Consider the following 15,807-nt stretch of genomic DNA (forward strand, 5'->3'; position numbering starts at 1 on the left):
CAAAAATACACAGAAGAACTGTACAAAAAAGATCTTAATGACCTATATAGCCACAATGGTGTGATGACTCACCTAGAGCCAGACATCCTGGAATATGAAGTCAAATGAGCCTTAGGAAGCATCACTAACAACAAAGCTAGTGGAGGTGATGGAATTCCAGTTGAGCCATTTTTTTTTAACTTTATAGACTTTAATGTTGCAAGAGCATCTCATCCATTTATGAAGAGCATTTCTCCATCAAGTTCACCCAAGAAATATTGTCTAAGCTAAAGAAATCATAGATAAAACATTTTATCAGAGGAAAGTATAGATAACAAAAAATTGCTTATCACAGGAAACTAAGATCTAATTTCTTTAATAGTTCTAGTTTCATAGGTCTTTATATGTTATGCCAATATGTACCAGAGTTTAATGACAGAAAAAGCAGCAATTTTTAAATTGGTGGTATACATTTCTTTACAACTTTTTAGTGTAAGGCAACTTATTAAAACAGAAGAACCACAAGATGAAAATGATCAACAGAAAAATCAAACTTCTCAGAACCAAAAGACCACAAAACATCAAACATAATTTAGAAATGAATGTGGCAGAAAGATATGTAGCAGACCTGCATTCCATTACCCCAGGTTATTTCAGTTCACAATTTTAAATAAATTTTTGTAGAGCATGAAATTAAAAATCATTTTTGGTGTAGGTGTAAACTCTGTGATTAATCACACAGCTATGTTGACTCAACACTATCTTTGAAGATGGTCCATTGAAAGAGAGACAAAACAGGTTCATTCCATAAGTTTCATTCAACTTTACTTAGGGTTGGATACACATGAAATATGCTTTTAATGCATAAAATCACAGTGGATAACAGCAAAGGACTGAGGGTGGGTGAGTAAGGAGAATCTGATCATTCATATTGTGATTATTCTGCACATTTATGAAAAACACTTCACACTTCCTCAAACCTCAAGACTTCCCTTTTTAAAGAACCAAAATAAACCCAAGACACCTTGCGGACTGTTCCCCACCCCTAAACGAACTGGATACTCTTTTCCACATAAAACTAAAATAATAGTATGGCAGCAAAAGATTCTGATAGCGATGAAGTCTATAAACTGTATCTCAGTCTCTCTTTCTTACTCCCAAAGTGCAAGATGCTAGGTTGCGGTTCTCTCTCAGTAGTGCTTCTCCTGTAAGTAATCCTTCATTTTGTTGGACAGGGGCAGTGTCAGTATCAGGTCTATCCAGGTGTACTGGCCGATGACGAATCGGCACAAGTACTGCAGTGAGCGCACCTGCAGGAAGCGTGACACCAGGTTGCTGAGCCGCACTGGGTAGGCGGCGCAGCATGGCAGGCGCGAGCCTATCAGAAGGCCCTGTTCTCCGAGTCCCTAATGGAGTGCTCAATCAGGTCCACGATGGACGTGTGTCCCTCTATGTCCGAGCTGTTCACAGAAGCTAAACCTGCCGTTGGAGTGTTCCATTATGGTGTGGAGGGTCCTGTGGTGGGTGCGGAAGCTCACGCTGAGCAGGTAGTGGTCGTCGGAGCTCTCCCTCACCAGGAAGGAGCCATCAGGTGTGTTGACCAGCTTGCCCTCCACCTCCCAGAGTGTGATGGGTCTCCAGTACCAGCCCTGCTTGGTCAGCTTCTTGAGCTCCTCCGTCAGGCTGGTCATCACCATGGGGCTATTGCTTTGCACTGTCATATACCCTGGCCACCCTGGGGGCCGAGCTGGGATCGAAATTCAAGTGGCTGCACATGCTCTCAGCCACATGGGCATCCAGGAAGGTCAGCTTGGTAAAGTTCCTTTGTCTCAGATCAGTCTGCAGGGGAGGTAGTAGTGGTGTGTGTGTGTGTTTCTCTGGGTTGGGTTGGGGGCGGGGGGGGGGGGGGGCGAGTGGGGGCGGTTCGGGGCCCACCCAGGCCCACCCTCAAGGTCTGCAGCAAGACCCCTGTGGTGCCCATCAGCAGGCTGCCCACCGGCTAGTGGGTGAAGAGCTCGGGGGCCACGACAATGTCCCGGTGGGCAGGATGCTTGTAGTCCTCATGCTGGTGGTAGGGAAAGGGGTCCCCGGCCGCCGGGGGTGGGACAGCAGACCTCCAATGGGGAGGAGCCATCCGAAGGCACAGTGTACTAGTTGTGGTCCCGAGTCACCAGTCCAAGGATGACTGGCACGTGTTTACCCAGGCAGAGGCACAGGTCCCCAGAATGGGACACGGAGCTCCCAAGTGGGTCCAGAAGCTCCGGACACATGGGGTCGGCCTGGCGGAGGTCACTGAATTCCTTGTGCAGGCCGTTGAGAGCCAACCCGGGCCAGGCGAGTGCACCGGCGCCTTGACCTGCAACTCCATCTGATGCACATTTCCTCTGGAAGTGGGGCGCAACGGCCAGGGCATGGGGCTGTAGTGATGGCTGCACAGCAATATGGAGTGCATGGGCTTCAGCGACTGCACATCCTTGAACACCAGGGGCGCCGACGACAGCGAGAACCTATCCTTATCCACTGAGCTCCCCAGTGCCATGCCACCCTTGCCCTTGGCCTCTGCTTGGCGCTCAGCAGTCTTTTCAGTGTGCCCATGAGGCTCTCGCTCTTGGGTCGATTCTTGCCCATTTCATCTTCATGGTGGAGATCGCAGCCGGCCATCTCCTTCCCATAGCAGCTCCCAAACAAGGACTCCTCTTTCCTGAAGTTGCTGGCTAGTGCTGGCTGTTTTACAACCTCAAATTCTGAATCTTCTTTGCTCTTACTCAAGCTGAAAGATTTCCGGAAGATCTTAAGACTGATTTTCTTCATTCTGACTAGTTACCTGATCTGAGGGGCTCAATTTCTCTCGGGGATATTATCATCGAACACCTGGGTAGGCTGCAGGGAAGGCTGCATCCATGGGTTCTTCCAGCTTCATTTCCTCTTTGGAAGTCACTGTCTGGAGCCAGACTGCTCTGGCTCACCTGAATCCCAGCTCCATCTTCGTCAGTTGTGTGATCTTAAAGGTATCGGTGTCCATCACCCAAGTTAGTGGCGAGGTTTCAACATGTTCATAAAAGTTATGTCCTTAAAAATGCCACCCAGATAAAGCTACACAGGTGCTTGTGGCTAAAGGTGGGAGGAACAACAGTAATACCCACTCTGTATGAGTAGGGAAGCTGAGACAGAGATCATAGCACTCGCCTACTCCCCTGACTCTGCAAGATGATCTGCTTAATCTAAACTATGGGAGACTTCTGCTGCATAATTCATTCTGGTAAAAATGTGGAATTAATCTGGTGAAAGATTTCAGGACAGCATGGTGACTACTGCAGGGGTTTACTGACGCTCAGATGGCTTCGGCTCCCAGGCCTTCAGAGATGTGATCTCTTCTTTGTTCCTTGTTCTCTACTACTCAAGATTTGGCTCCCAAGGACAATGGAATAGCCACTGATCCCCAAACATAGCCTCCAAATGTGATATTCCAGCTGCAGCCTCTCTGCTTCCTTGCCCAGCACCGACATGACTGCCATGCTCTGTCCTCCTCTCCTCAACTCCTCCTCCCACCGCCTTCCTCCTTCTCCTCCTCTTCCTCCAGGAAGGGCACCCTGGCTGCCTGCCTGAGAAGAACCACAGCCAATGAACTGAGCTGGATGCCCCGCACCCACTACTCGGCCAGTGGCACAGGCGGGCATCTGCTGAGTTAATTCAAATCCTAAAAGATGATGCTGTGAAAGTGCTGCACTCAATAGGCCAGAAGATTTGGAAAACTCAGCAGTGGCCACAGAGCTGGAAAGTGTCAGTTTTCACTCCAGTTCCAAAGAAGGGCAATGCACAAGAATGTTCATAGTATCCCACAATTGCACTCATCTCAGCATTGGAGAAGGAAATGGCAACCCAGTCCAGTGTTCTTGCCTGGAGAATCCCAGGGATGGGGGAGCCTGATGGGCTGCCATCTATGGGGTCACACAGAGTCGGGCACGAGTGAAGTGACTTAGCAGCAGCAGCAGCAGCACATGCTAGCAAAGCAATCCTCAAAATTCTCCAAGCCAGGCTTCAACAATAGTGAACCATGAAATTCTAGATGTTCAAGTTGGATTTAGAAAAGGCAAAGGAACCAGAGATCAAATTGCCAAAGTCTGTTGGATCACTGAAAGAGCAAGAGAGTTCAGAAAAATATCTACTTCTGCTTTATTGACTCCACCAAACCCTTTGACTGTGTGGATCACAACAAACTCTGGAAAATACTTCAAGAGATGGGAATACTAGAACACCGTACCTGCCACCTGATAAATCTGTATGCAGATCAAGAAGCAAGAATTAGAACTGGACATGTAACAACAAACTGTTTCCAAATTGGGAAAGAAGTATGTCAAGACTGTATACTGTCATACTGTTTAATAACTTATATGCAGAGTACATCTTGTGAAATACCAGGCTATATGAAGAACAAGCTGGAATCTAGATTGCCAGAAGAAACATAAATAACCTCAGATATGTGGATGATATCACCCTTATGGCAGAAAGTGAAGAACTAAAGAACCTCTTGATGAAAGTGAAAGAGGAGGGTGAAAAAGTTGGCTTATAACTCAACATTCAGAAAGCTAAGATCATGGCATCTGGTCCCATCACTTCATGGCAAATGATGGGGAAACAATGGAAGCAGTGACAGAATTTATTTTGGGGAGCTCCAAGATCACTGCAGATGGTGACTGCAGCCATAAAATTAAAAGATGTTTGCTCCTTGGAAGAAAAGTTATAATCAACCTGGACGGCATATTAAAAAGCAGAGACATTTCTTTTCCAACAAAGGTCCCTCTAGTCAAAGCTATGGTTTTTCCAGCAGTCATGTATGGATGTGAGAGTTGGACTATAAATAAAGCTGAGTGCCAAGGAATTGATGCTTTTGAACTGTGGTGCTGGAGAAAACTCTTGAGAGTCCCTTAGATTGCAAGAACAAGCTAGTCAATCTTAAAGGAAATCACTCTTGAATATTCATTGGAAGGATTGATGCTGAAGCTGAAGCTCCAGCACTTTGGCCACTTGATGTGAAGAACTGACTCATTTGAAAAGACCTGATGCTGGGAAAGATTGAAGGCAGGAGGAGAAGGGGACAACAAAGGATGAGATGGCTGGATTGCATCATCGACTCGATGGACATGAGTTTGAGTATGTTTTGGGAGTTGGTGATGGACAGGAAAGCCTGCTGTGCTGCAGTCCGTGAAGTCACAAAGAGTCGGACAGGACTGAGTGACTGAACTGCACTGATATGCATTTTTGAAAATGAAATAAATATCTAAAATATCACCTGCCTTCTCAATGGCTTTCTGTCTGTGCTCTCTCAGAGGAGGAGAGATAATATCTATTTTATTTTAAATTATATTCTATAGCAGGTATTTGTCTGCATACCAGTCTTTCAGCCTATAATCTCTTGAAAAGGATCTAGACTTATTACTGTAGACTCTCTTTCCAGAAGTGTGACTAACACACTTCCATTCCTCATTAAATCTAGGAGACAGAAAGAAAGAGACAGACAGACAGAGATAAAGAGATATAAATAAAGTCTATAAAATGAAATAATAAATGTCTCCAGGAAGTTACATAGACCAAAATTCATTTAATTTTATATTTAAAAAATGTTTTCATTGACTCTTCTAATTTAAATTTCATAAGAACCTTACTCCTTTTTTCTTCATGAAAAGTCAAGACATGAGGATTTACAAAATGTTTCAAAACAGTCCCTTTCTGGTTGAGAATATTTTTACTTAAATTTTGGGTTTCCCTGGGTGCCTAGCTGGCAATGAATCTGTCTGCATTGTGGGAAACCTAGGTTCAATTCCTGGATTGGAAAGATCCCCTGGAAAAGGGAACAGCTACCCACTCCAGTATTCTGGCCTAGAGAATTCCACGGACCGTATAATCCATGGGGTCACAAATTGTTGGACATGACTGAGTGACTTGAACATTCACTTTCACATGACTCTAAAAAGTTTTCCCTTTAAACACTTATGTCACCAATTGTGTGGGTTTGCCTTATACCATCTAATAATCTACCTCTTCATATACCAACTAGTGTCCTACACTTTAATTCATATGTGACCCTAACTACTCAGTTATTGGAGACCCCAGAGGCTAAGAGCTTAGTCTCACAAAACTATACCTACTCCAGACACTGATCATAATTACCAGCTACCCGTATTTCTGACTGTAAAGTCAGAATGTTCTCACAACCCCCTCCTCAGGTTCAGTAATTTGCTAGAACAGCTCACAGAAAATCTGGGAATCACTTTACTCAGTAGTACGTTATAAAGGATACAACTCAGAAACAGCCAGATGGAAGAGATGCATGAGTGAGGTACAGTGGGAAAGTGCAAGGAGCAGAACTTCCATGCTCTCTCTCGAGGCACACCACCCTCCCAGCACTTTATTGTGTTCACTCATCTGGCCATGGTTCATTAGTTCAGAGACTATCCAAACCTTGATGTTTAAGAATTTTTAAGTAGGCAATTTTATGTAGGCATGACTACACTGGTATAATTAATTTAATGATTCAGTTCAGTCTCTCATTGTGTCCAATTCTTTGAGACCCCATGGACTGCAGCACACCAGGCCTCCCTGTCTTTCACCAACTCTCAGAGTTTACTCAAACTCATGTCCATTGAGTCAGTGATGCCATCTAACCGTCTCATCCTCTGTCATCCCCTTCTCCTCCCACCTTCAATTTTTCCCAGCATCAGGGTGTTTTCAAATGAGTCAGTTCTTTGTATCAGGTGGCCAAAGTTGGAGTTTCAGCTTCAGCATCAGTCCTTGCAATGAATATTCAGGACTGATTTCCTTTAGGATTGACTGGTTTGATCTCCTCGCAGTCCAAGGGACGCTCAAGAGTCTTCTCCAACACCATAGTTCAAAAGCATCAATTCTTTGGCACTCAGCTTTCTTTATAGCCCAACTCTCACATCCACACATGACTATTGGAAAAAACATAGCTATGACTAGATGGACCTTTGTTGGCAAAATAACGTCTCTGCTTTTTAATATACTGTCTAGGTTTGTCATAGTTTTTTCTTCCAAGGAGCTAGTGTCTTAATTTCATGGCTGAGTCACCATCTGCAGTGATTTTGGAGCCCCCCAAAATAAAGTCTCTCACTATTTCCATCATTTCCCCATCTATTTGCAATGAAGTGATGGGACCGGATGCCATGATCTTTATTTTCTGAATGTTGAGTTATAAACGATTTTTACTCTCTCTTCTTTCATTTTAATCAAGAGGTTCTTTATTTCTTCTTTGATTTCTGCCATAAGGCTGGTGCCATCTGCATATCTGAGGTCATTGATATTTCTCCCAGAAATCTTGATTCCAACTTGCGCTTCATCCAGCCTGGCATTTCTCATGATGTACTCCATATATAAGTTAAATAAACAGGGTGACAGTATACAGTCTTGACATACTCCTTTCCCAATTTGGAACTAGTCTGTTGCTCCATGTCCATTTCTAACTCTTGCTTCTTGATCTGTATACAGATTTCTCAGGAGACAGATCAGGCGGTCTGGTATTCCCATCTCTTGAAGTATTTTTCACAGTTTGTAGTTTATCCACACAAAGGCTTTGGTGGAGTCAAACACAGTCAAAGGCTTTGGTGGAGTCAATGAAGCAAAAGTAGATGTTTTTATGGAATTCTTTTGCTTTTTCAATGATCCAGTGGATTTTGGCAGTTATCTCTGGTTCCCCTGCCTTTTCTAAATCCACCTCTAATATTAGAAGTTCACAGTTCATATACTGTTGACGCCTGGCTTGGAGAATTTTGAGCATTACCTTGCTAGCATGTGAGATGAGTACAATTGTGTGGTAGTTTGAACATTCTTTGGCTCTGCCTTTCTTTGGGATTGGAAAGAAAACTGACCTTTTCCAGTCCTGTCTCCACTGCTGAGTTTTCCAAATTTGCTGGCATATTCAGTGCAGGACCTTCACAGCATCATCTTTTAGGATTTGAAATAGCTCAACTGGAATTCCGTCACCTCCACTAGCTTTATTCATAGTGATACTTCCTAACACCCACTTGACTTCACATTCCAGGATGTCTGGCTCTAGGTGAGTGATCACTCCACTGTGGTTACCTGTTGGGGTCCTTTAATGGACCAGAATCTGGTGGTCCTGAGTCGACAATAAGAAAGTGAAAGAAAGAAAGAGGCTAATACTCCCTGGATTACTCAGAAAACCAATAAAGCCCTTGGACAGAACTTGTATCACTCACGTAGGTGCAGGGTGCCCTCTCAAGTAGTCTTGGAAGCCCAAGCAGGAAAATGAGCTTGGTAGGCCTCCGTGCTCCATGGCATCAGCCAGAGAGAGAGAGAGAGAGAGGAGAGAGAGAGAGAAAGAAGGACATGGGGACACAAGTCTCTGGTGGAACAAGGGTGCTTTATTGAATTCTGTGTGAGTAATATACACCGTATTACAAGGTAGCTTCTTCAGATAAAGATCAAAGTGAAGTGAAGTGAAATCACTCAGTTGTGTCGGATACTTTGTGACCCCATGGACCCTCCGTCCATGGGATTCTCCAGGCAAGAATACTGGAGTGAGTTGCCATTTCCTTCTCCAGGGGATCAAAAGACCAGACTTTATAAGTTACCAAGGAAACAAGGAGCAACAGAGGCTATAAGGCCAAAAGGTAATCTATATCAAAAGAGGGTCATAAATAATCCCTTTCACCATATGGAAAAGCTAATGAAGGAAATCCTATGCAAGAATGCCATCTTTGACCTCAGTCCTGGGATTGGCTTGCCACTCCACTTGCTCTTATCAAGAACTGATAAGGAACAGAGCTCTCAAGAGACATAGGAAAGAGCACCCAGGAATCCTACTGTTAAATATTCCCTGACAGTTATCTGTGTCATGAAGATCTTTTTTGTACAGTTCTTCTGTGTATTGCTGCCACCTCTTCTTAGTATCTTCTGCTTCTGTTAGGTCCATACCATTTCTGTCCTTTACTGTGCTCATCTTTACATGAAATATTCCCTTGGTATCTCTAATATTCTTAAAGAGATCTCTAGTCTTTCCCTGTCTATTGTTTCCCTCAATTTCTTTGCATTGTTCACTTAAGAAAGCTTTCTTATCTCTCCTTGCTATTCTTTGGAACTCTGCATTCAAATGGGTATATCTTTCCTTTTTTCTTTTGCCTGTTGCATCTTCTTTTCTCGGCTATTTGTAATGCCTCCTCAGAAAATCATTTTGCCTTTTTCTTCATTTTTTTTTCCTCAGAGATGGTCTTGATCACTGCCTCCTGTACAATGTCATGAACCTCGGTCCATAGCTCTTCAGTCACTCTGTCTATCAAATCTAATCCCTTGAATTAGATTTTATGATCATACACTTCTACTGTATAATCATAAGGGATTTGATTTAGATTTAGGTGATACCTAAATGGTCTAGTAGTTTTCCCTACTTTCTTCAGTTAAGTTTGAATTTGGCAATAAGATTGTCATGATCTGAACCACCATCTGCTCCTGGTCTAGTTTTTGCTGACTGTATATAGCCTCTACATCTTTGGCTGAAATGAATATAATCCATCTGATTTTGGTATTGACTATCTGCTGATGTCCATGTGTAGAGTCTTCTCTTGTGTTGATGGAAGAGGGTGTTTGCTATGACCAGTGCATTCTCTTGCTAAAACTCTGTTAGCCTTTGACCTTCTTATTATGTACTCCAAGGCCAAATTTGCCTATTACTCCAGGTATCTCTTGACTTACTTTTTTTGCATTCCAGTCCCTTATAGTGAAAAGAACATCTTTTTGGGGTGTTAGTTCTAGAATATCTTGTAGGTCTTCATATAACAATTAAACTTCAGCTTCTTCAGCATTACTGGTAGGGGGCAACAACTTGGATTGCTATGATATTGAATGGTTTGCACTGGAAATGAACAAAGATCATTCTGTCATTTTTGAGATTGCTTCCATGTACCACATTTCTTGGAGAAGGCAATGGCACCCCACTCCAATACTCTTGACTGGAAAATCTCATGGATGGAGGAGCCTGGTCGGCTGCAGTCCATGGAGTCGCTAAGAGTTGGACACGACTGAATGACTTCACTTTCATTTTTTGCTTTCTTGCATTGGAGAAGGAAATGGCAATCCACTCTAGTGTTCTTGCTTGGAGACTCCCAGAGATGGAGAAGCCTGGTGGGCGGCCGTCTATGGGGTCGCACAGAAATGGCTACTCCATTTCTCCTATGGGATTCTTGCCCACAGTAGTAGATATAATGGTCATCTGAGTTAAATTCACCCATTCCAGTTCACTTTAGTTTTCTGATTCCTAAAATGTCAATGTTCATTCTTGCAAACTCCTGTTTGACCACTTCCGATTTCCCTTGATTATTGGACCTAACATTGGAGGTTCCTATGCAATATTGCTCTTTACAATAATTTAATAATTGGCCATTGGCAATTGAACTCAGTTTTTGCCTCCTCTTCACTCTCTGAAGGTCTAGGTGGTGGAGTTGAAAGTTCCAATCCTCTAGTTAAATGGTTGATTCCTATTACAATGCTCATCCTGAAGCTATCTATAAACCCATCTGGAGTCACCTATGATTAGCATAAACCAGATGTGATTGAGAGGGGCTTATTAGGATTAATATTCTAATAATATTAATGTATGTATGTATCTCCCCGACTCGATGGACATGAGTTTGAGTGAACCCCGGGAGTTGGTGATGGACAGGGAGACCTAGCCTGCTGTAATTCATGAGATCTCAAAGAGTTGGACACGACTGAGTGACTGAACTGAACTGAATTGATATTCTTATATTATGTTTATATATATATATATGCTTATATGATGTTGGTTTAGGCTACTATGATTTAAAGTTAATAACATTTACTTCAATTCTTTTGACATCCAAATCAATTTCCAAATTCTCAGTTGCGAACAGCAATGATAGCAGCAACAGAGGCTGTTTTGTGTAGCTCTTGTGATGGGTTGCCTCTTGTGTGTTAAGCCCTAGCTCTACAGCCATAAATTAAAATAGTGATAACATTACTGCAGAGTCCTTCAGACCCCTTCCATTAGGGGAAAATAGGACAAAAAAGGACAAGGGGAAGGGGAAGGAGAGCATCTCTGTCTGTTTTGCTTATGGGTTTATGTCTGCTGACAGATCACAAGGCAAAGAGTGAAGAAGTTGTGCTTTTAGTAAGCCCAAGGGTCTTTTTTTTTTTTTTTCTTCTATTTTTCTTCTGTGAAATAAATTGTTTCTGTATATGCTTTGTACTGTAATGGTTGCTGTGTTCAGAAAACAGCAAAGTTCTTTGTTATGCAAAATTATTGAGGATTTATGTTTACAAGCTATTGCCTGCTTCTCACAAATTGACACAAATAAAGAAGGTGGGATTTCTTTAAAGTTCTACAGGAATTTAAATGAACACATTCATAGATAATTTGTTCTACAGATTTAAAGCATTTCCAAAATAAACTCTTCTCAAATTTAACTTCTCTCTGCATGGAAACAGTTTTTGTTTGTTTCACTAACAAATTCATGCATGTAAAAATCTGTTAGGTAAGAAAGTTATGCTTTTTTCCCAAATTAATATTTTCTCCATAGAAAGTAACTTTTTCAGAAATACACTAATTCCATGCAACATAAACAGCTGTTAAATAGCTGGTGATTTTCAGAGGAAACATTACATTGATGAGTGAAGTGAAGTTGCTCGGTCATGTCCGACTCTTTGCGACCCCATGGACTGTAGCCTACCAGGCTCCTCTCTCCGTGGGATTTTCCAGGCAATAGTACTGGAGTGGATTGCCATTTCCTTCTGCAGCAGATCTTCCCAACCCAGGGGTTGAACCCAGGTCTCCCGCATTGTAGACAGACGCTTTACTCTCTGAGCCACTAGGGAAGTCCTTACATTGATGAGAGAACCACAATTAAATGCTTGCCTATTCATGTAGGGAGAAGACAATTGTAACTCACTCCAGTACTCTTGCCTGGAAAATCCCAGGGACCGGGGAGCCTGGTGGGCTGCTGTCTCTGGTGTTGCACAGAGTTGGACACAACTGAAATGACTTAGCAGCAGCAGCAGCCATTCATGTAGGCAGCTGTTTGACCTGGATAATCACTGTTCCTCTTTATCTGGACTTCAGACCTCTCATCTTGAAAATCTGGGTGATTTCATTCAGTTCAGTTGCTCAGTCATGTCCAACACTTTGAGACCTCATGGATTGCAGCAAGCTAGGCTTCCCTGTCCATCACCACCTCCCAGAGCCTGCTCAAACTTATGTCCATTGAGTCGGTGATGTCATCCAACCATCTCATCCTCTGTCGTCCCCTTCTCCTGCCTTCAATCTTTCCCAGAATCAGGGTCTTTTCCAATTAGTCAATTCTCATCAGGTGGGCAAAGTCTTGGAGCTTCAGCTTCAGCATCAGTCCTTCCAATGAATATTCAGGACTGATTTCCTTTGGATTAACTGGTGTGATCTCTTTGCAGTCCAAAGGACTCTTAGAAGTCTTCCCAAAGGTCCCAGTTCAAAAGTACCGTTCTTTGGTGCTGAGCTTTTTTTATAGTCCGACTCTCACATCCATACATGACTACTGGAAAAACCATAGCCTTGGCTAGACAAACCTTTGTTGGAAAAGGAATGTCTCTGTTTCTTAATAGATGGTCCAGATTGGTCATAGCTTCTCATCCAATGAGCAATCGTCTTTTACTTTCATGGCTGCATTCACCATCTGCAGTCATTTTGGAGTCCCCCAAAATAAAGTCTGTCACTTTTTCCCTTGTTTCCCCATCTCTTTGCCATGAAGTGATGTGACCAGATGCCATAATCTTAATTTTTTGAATGTTGAGATTTAAGCCAACTTTTTCCACTCTCTTCTTTCACTTTCATCAAGAGACTCTTTAATTCCTCTTCACTTTCTACCATAAAGATGGTATCATCTGCATATCTGAGGTTGTTGATATGTCTCTTGGCAATCTTGATTCCAGCTTGTGTTTCATCTAGCCTGGCATTCTTCATGACGTACTATGCATATAAGTTAAATAAACAGGGTGACAGTATACAGTCTTGATATACTCCTTTCCCAATTTGGAACCAGTCTGTTATCCCATATCCAATTCTAAGTCTTGCTTCTTGATCTTCTTACAGATTTCTCAGGAAGCAGGTATGGTGTTCTGGTATTCCCATCTCTTGAAAAATTTTCTGCAGTGTGTTGTGATCCATATAGTCAAAAGCTTTGGTGGAGTCAATGAAGCAAAAGTAGATGTTTTTCTGGAACTCTCTTGCTTTTTCAATGATCCAATGGATGTTGGCAATTTGATCTCTGGTTCCTCTGTCTTTTCTGAATCTACCTTGAACATCTAGAAGTTCACAGTTCAGGTACTGTTGAAGCCTGGCTTGGAGAATTTTGAGCATTACTTTACTAACGTGTAAGATGAGTGCAGTTGTTTGGTTTGAGCATTCTTTGGCTTTGCCTTTCTTTGGGATCGGAATGAAAACTGATATTTTCCAGTCCTGTAGCCACTGCTGAGCTTTCCAAATTTGCTGGCATATTCTGTGCAGGACTTTCACAGCATCATCTTTTAGGATTTGAAATAGCTCATCTGGAATTCCATCACCTTCATTAGCTTTATTCATAGTGATTCTTCCTAAGGCCCACTTGACTTCACATTCCAGGATGTCTGGCTCTAGGTGAGTCATCACACCATCATGTTTATCTGGGCCATTAGATACTTTTTTTTTTTTAATAGTCTTCTGTGTGTTCCTGCCATCTCTTCTTAATATTTTCTGCTTCTGTTAGGTCCATATCATTTCTGTCCTTTATTGTGCCTATCTTTGGATAAAATGTTCCCGTGGTACCTCTGACTGAGTTATATCAAATGATCTTCCAAACATAAATATTATAGTCCTAACACTGGACATGGAACAACAGACTGGTTCCAAATAGGAAAAAGAGTATGTCAAGGCTGCATATTGTCACCCTGCTTATTTAACTTCTATGCAGAGTACATCATGAGAAATGCTGGGCTGGAAGAAGTACAAGCTGGAATCAAGATTGCCGGGAGAAATATCAATAACCTCGGATATACAGATGACACCACCCTTATGGCAGAAAGTGAAGAGGAACTAAAAAGCCTGTTGATGAAAGTGAAAGAGGAGAGTGGAAAAGTTGGCTTAAAGCTCAACATTCAGAAAACGAAGATTATGGCATCTGGTCCCATCACTTCATGGGAAATAGATGGGGAAACAGTGGAAACAGTGTCAGACTTTATTTTTGGGGGCTCCCAAATCACTGCAGATGGTGACTTCAGCCATGAAATTAAAAGACGCTTACTCCTTGGAAGGAAAGTTATGACCAGCCTAGATAGCATATTCAAAAACAGAGATATTACTTTGCCGACTAAGGTCCGCCTAGTCAAGGCTATGATTTTTCCAGTAGTCATGTGTGGATGTGAGAGTTGGACTGTGAAGAAGGCTGAGTACTGAAGAATTGATGCTTTTGAACTGTGGTGTTGGAGAAGACTCTTGAGAGTCCCTTGGACTGCAAGGAGATCCCAACCAGTCCATTCTGAAGGAGATCAGCCCTGGGATTTCTTTGGAAGCAATGATGCTAAAAATGAAACTCCAGTACTTTGGCCACCTCATGTGAAGAGTTGACTCATTGGAAAAACTCTGATGCTGGGAGGGTTTGGGGGCAGGAGGAGAAGGGGACGACAGAGGATGGGATGGCTGGATGGCATCACGGACTCGATGGATGTGAGTCTGTGTTAACTCCAGGAATTGGTGATGGACAGGGAGGCCTGGTGTGCTGTGATTCATGGGTTCACAAAGAGTCGGACACGACTGAGCGACTGAACTGAACTGAATAGAAGTAAGGCTAGAATTCTAGGATTCTTAGATGGATTAAGGCGGGCATGTACCTGAGTTCATTAGAGGAACAAAGTTCAGAATTGAAGCTAAGTGAGCCATCATCCACCATTAATAAACTTGTGAAGCAATGTTGCTGTGTTGTTAGTCATATCGTGCCCTGAAGTAATAGAGAATATACTGGATTGGAAGTCCTGACTCATGTTATAACTGTTTATTCATCATTAATATCTCAAAATCTTAGATTTATCATCTAAAGGTCATATACTATCCTATCATGAAGAAAAAGTAAATAGCAGCATATTATTAGTGATGGAAATGTATGGACATATTTATAAGAAATAATTTTTACAGAAGGACCAATATAGGGTCTTCCTTGCTTCCAGTTTGCTATGCTTGATGAAATAATGCTTGATTATCTCTAGTTTGGAATTTGAAATGTTGAAATTAGTCTCAGACTTCCACCTTAAGGAAAATTTAACAAATGTAATTAGCATGGACATTTGAATTTTATGTAAATGTCGAGGAGCAGAGCAGGAATACAGTGCACTTTAAAGAAGTGAACAATTGAACCTCGTAAATAAATGAAAGCATCAAATCCAATATTTTCTTCTTTATGCAAGTAGAGTATTATCTTTGCCATTAAAGTGACATATCATTCTTTGCCAAAAATTCATTATTGTTTAGAGTAAATAAAAGCTAAATGTTTCCAATTAAAAGTTAAATAAGGGAGAAATAAAAGCTTGGCTTTTAAAATCTCTCTTAGCCTGTTTGTGTTTCATTTTGTCAGCTAGGGCAATTATAACATCACCTCATCTTCTGCAGCACGTCAGGTAACAGTCCATATGTTATTAAACACTGACAATGAACTTGAAGAATGCAAAATAATGTCTCATTAAGCAACAGAAACTTTGTGTATGATCAATAATTGAGTAATTCAAGAGAGTACCTAAAAATCATGCACACATTTGGCATCAGTCAGTCACGGCTTTTTTCAT

The 15,807-nt window shown here is 42.1% G+C and overlaps 1 pseudogene; it reads right to left on the reverse strand.

Moving 5' to 3' along the window:
• Positions 1,170–2,790, reverse strand: LOC102181168 (annotated as a pseudogene).

This window comes from Capra hircus, chromosome 2 (genome assembly GCF_001704415.2).
Source record: "Capra hircus breed San Clemente chromosome 2, ASM170441v1, whole genome shotgun sequence".
Classification (NCBI taxonomy): Eukaryota; Metazoa; Chordata; class Mammalia; order Artiodactyla; family Bovidae; genus Capra; species Capra hircus.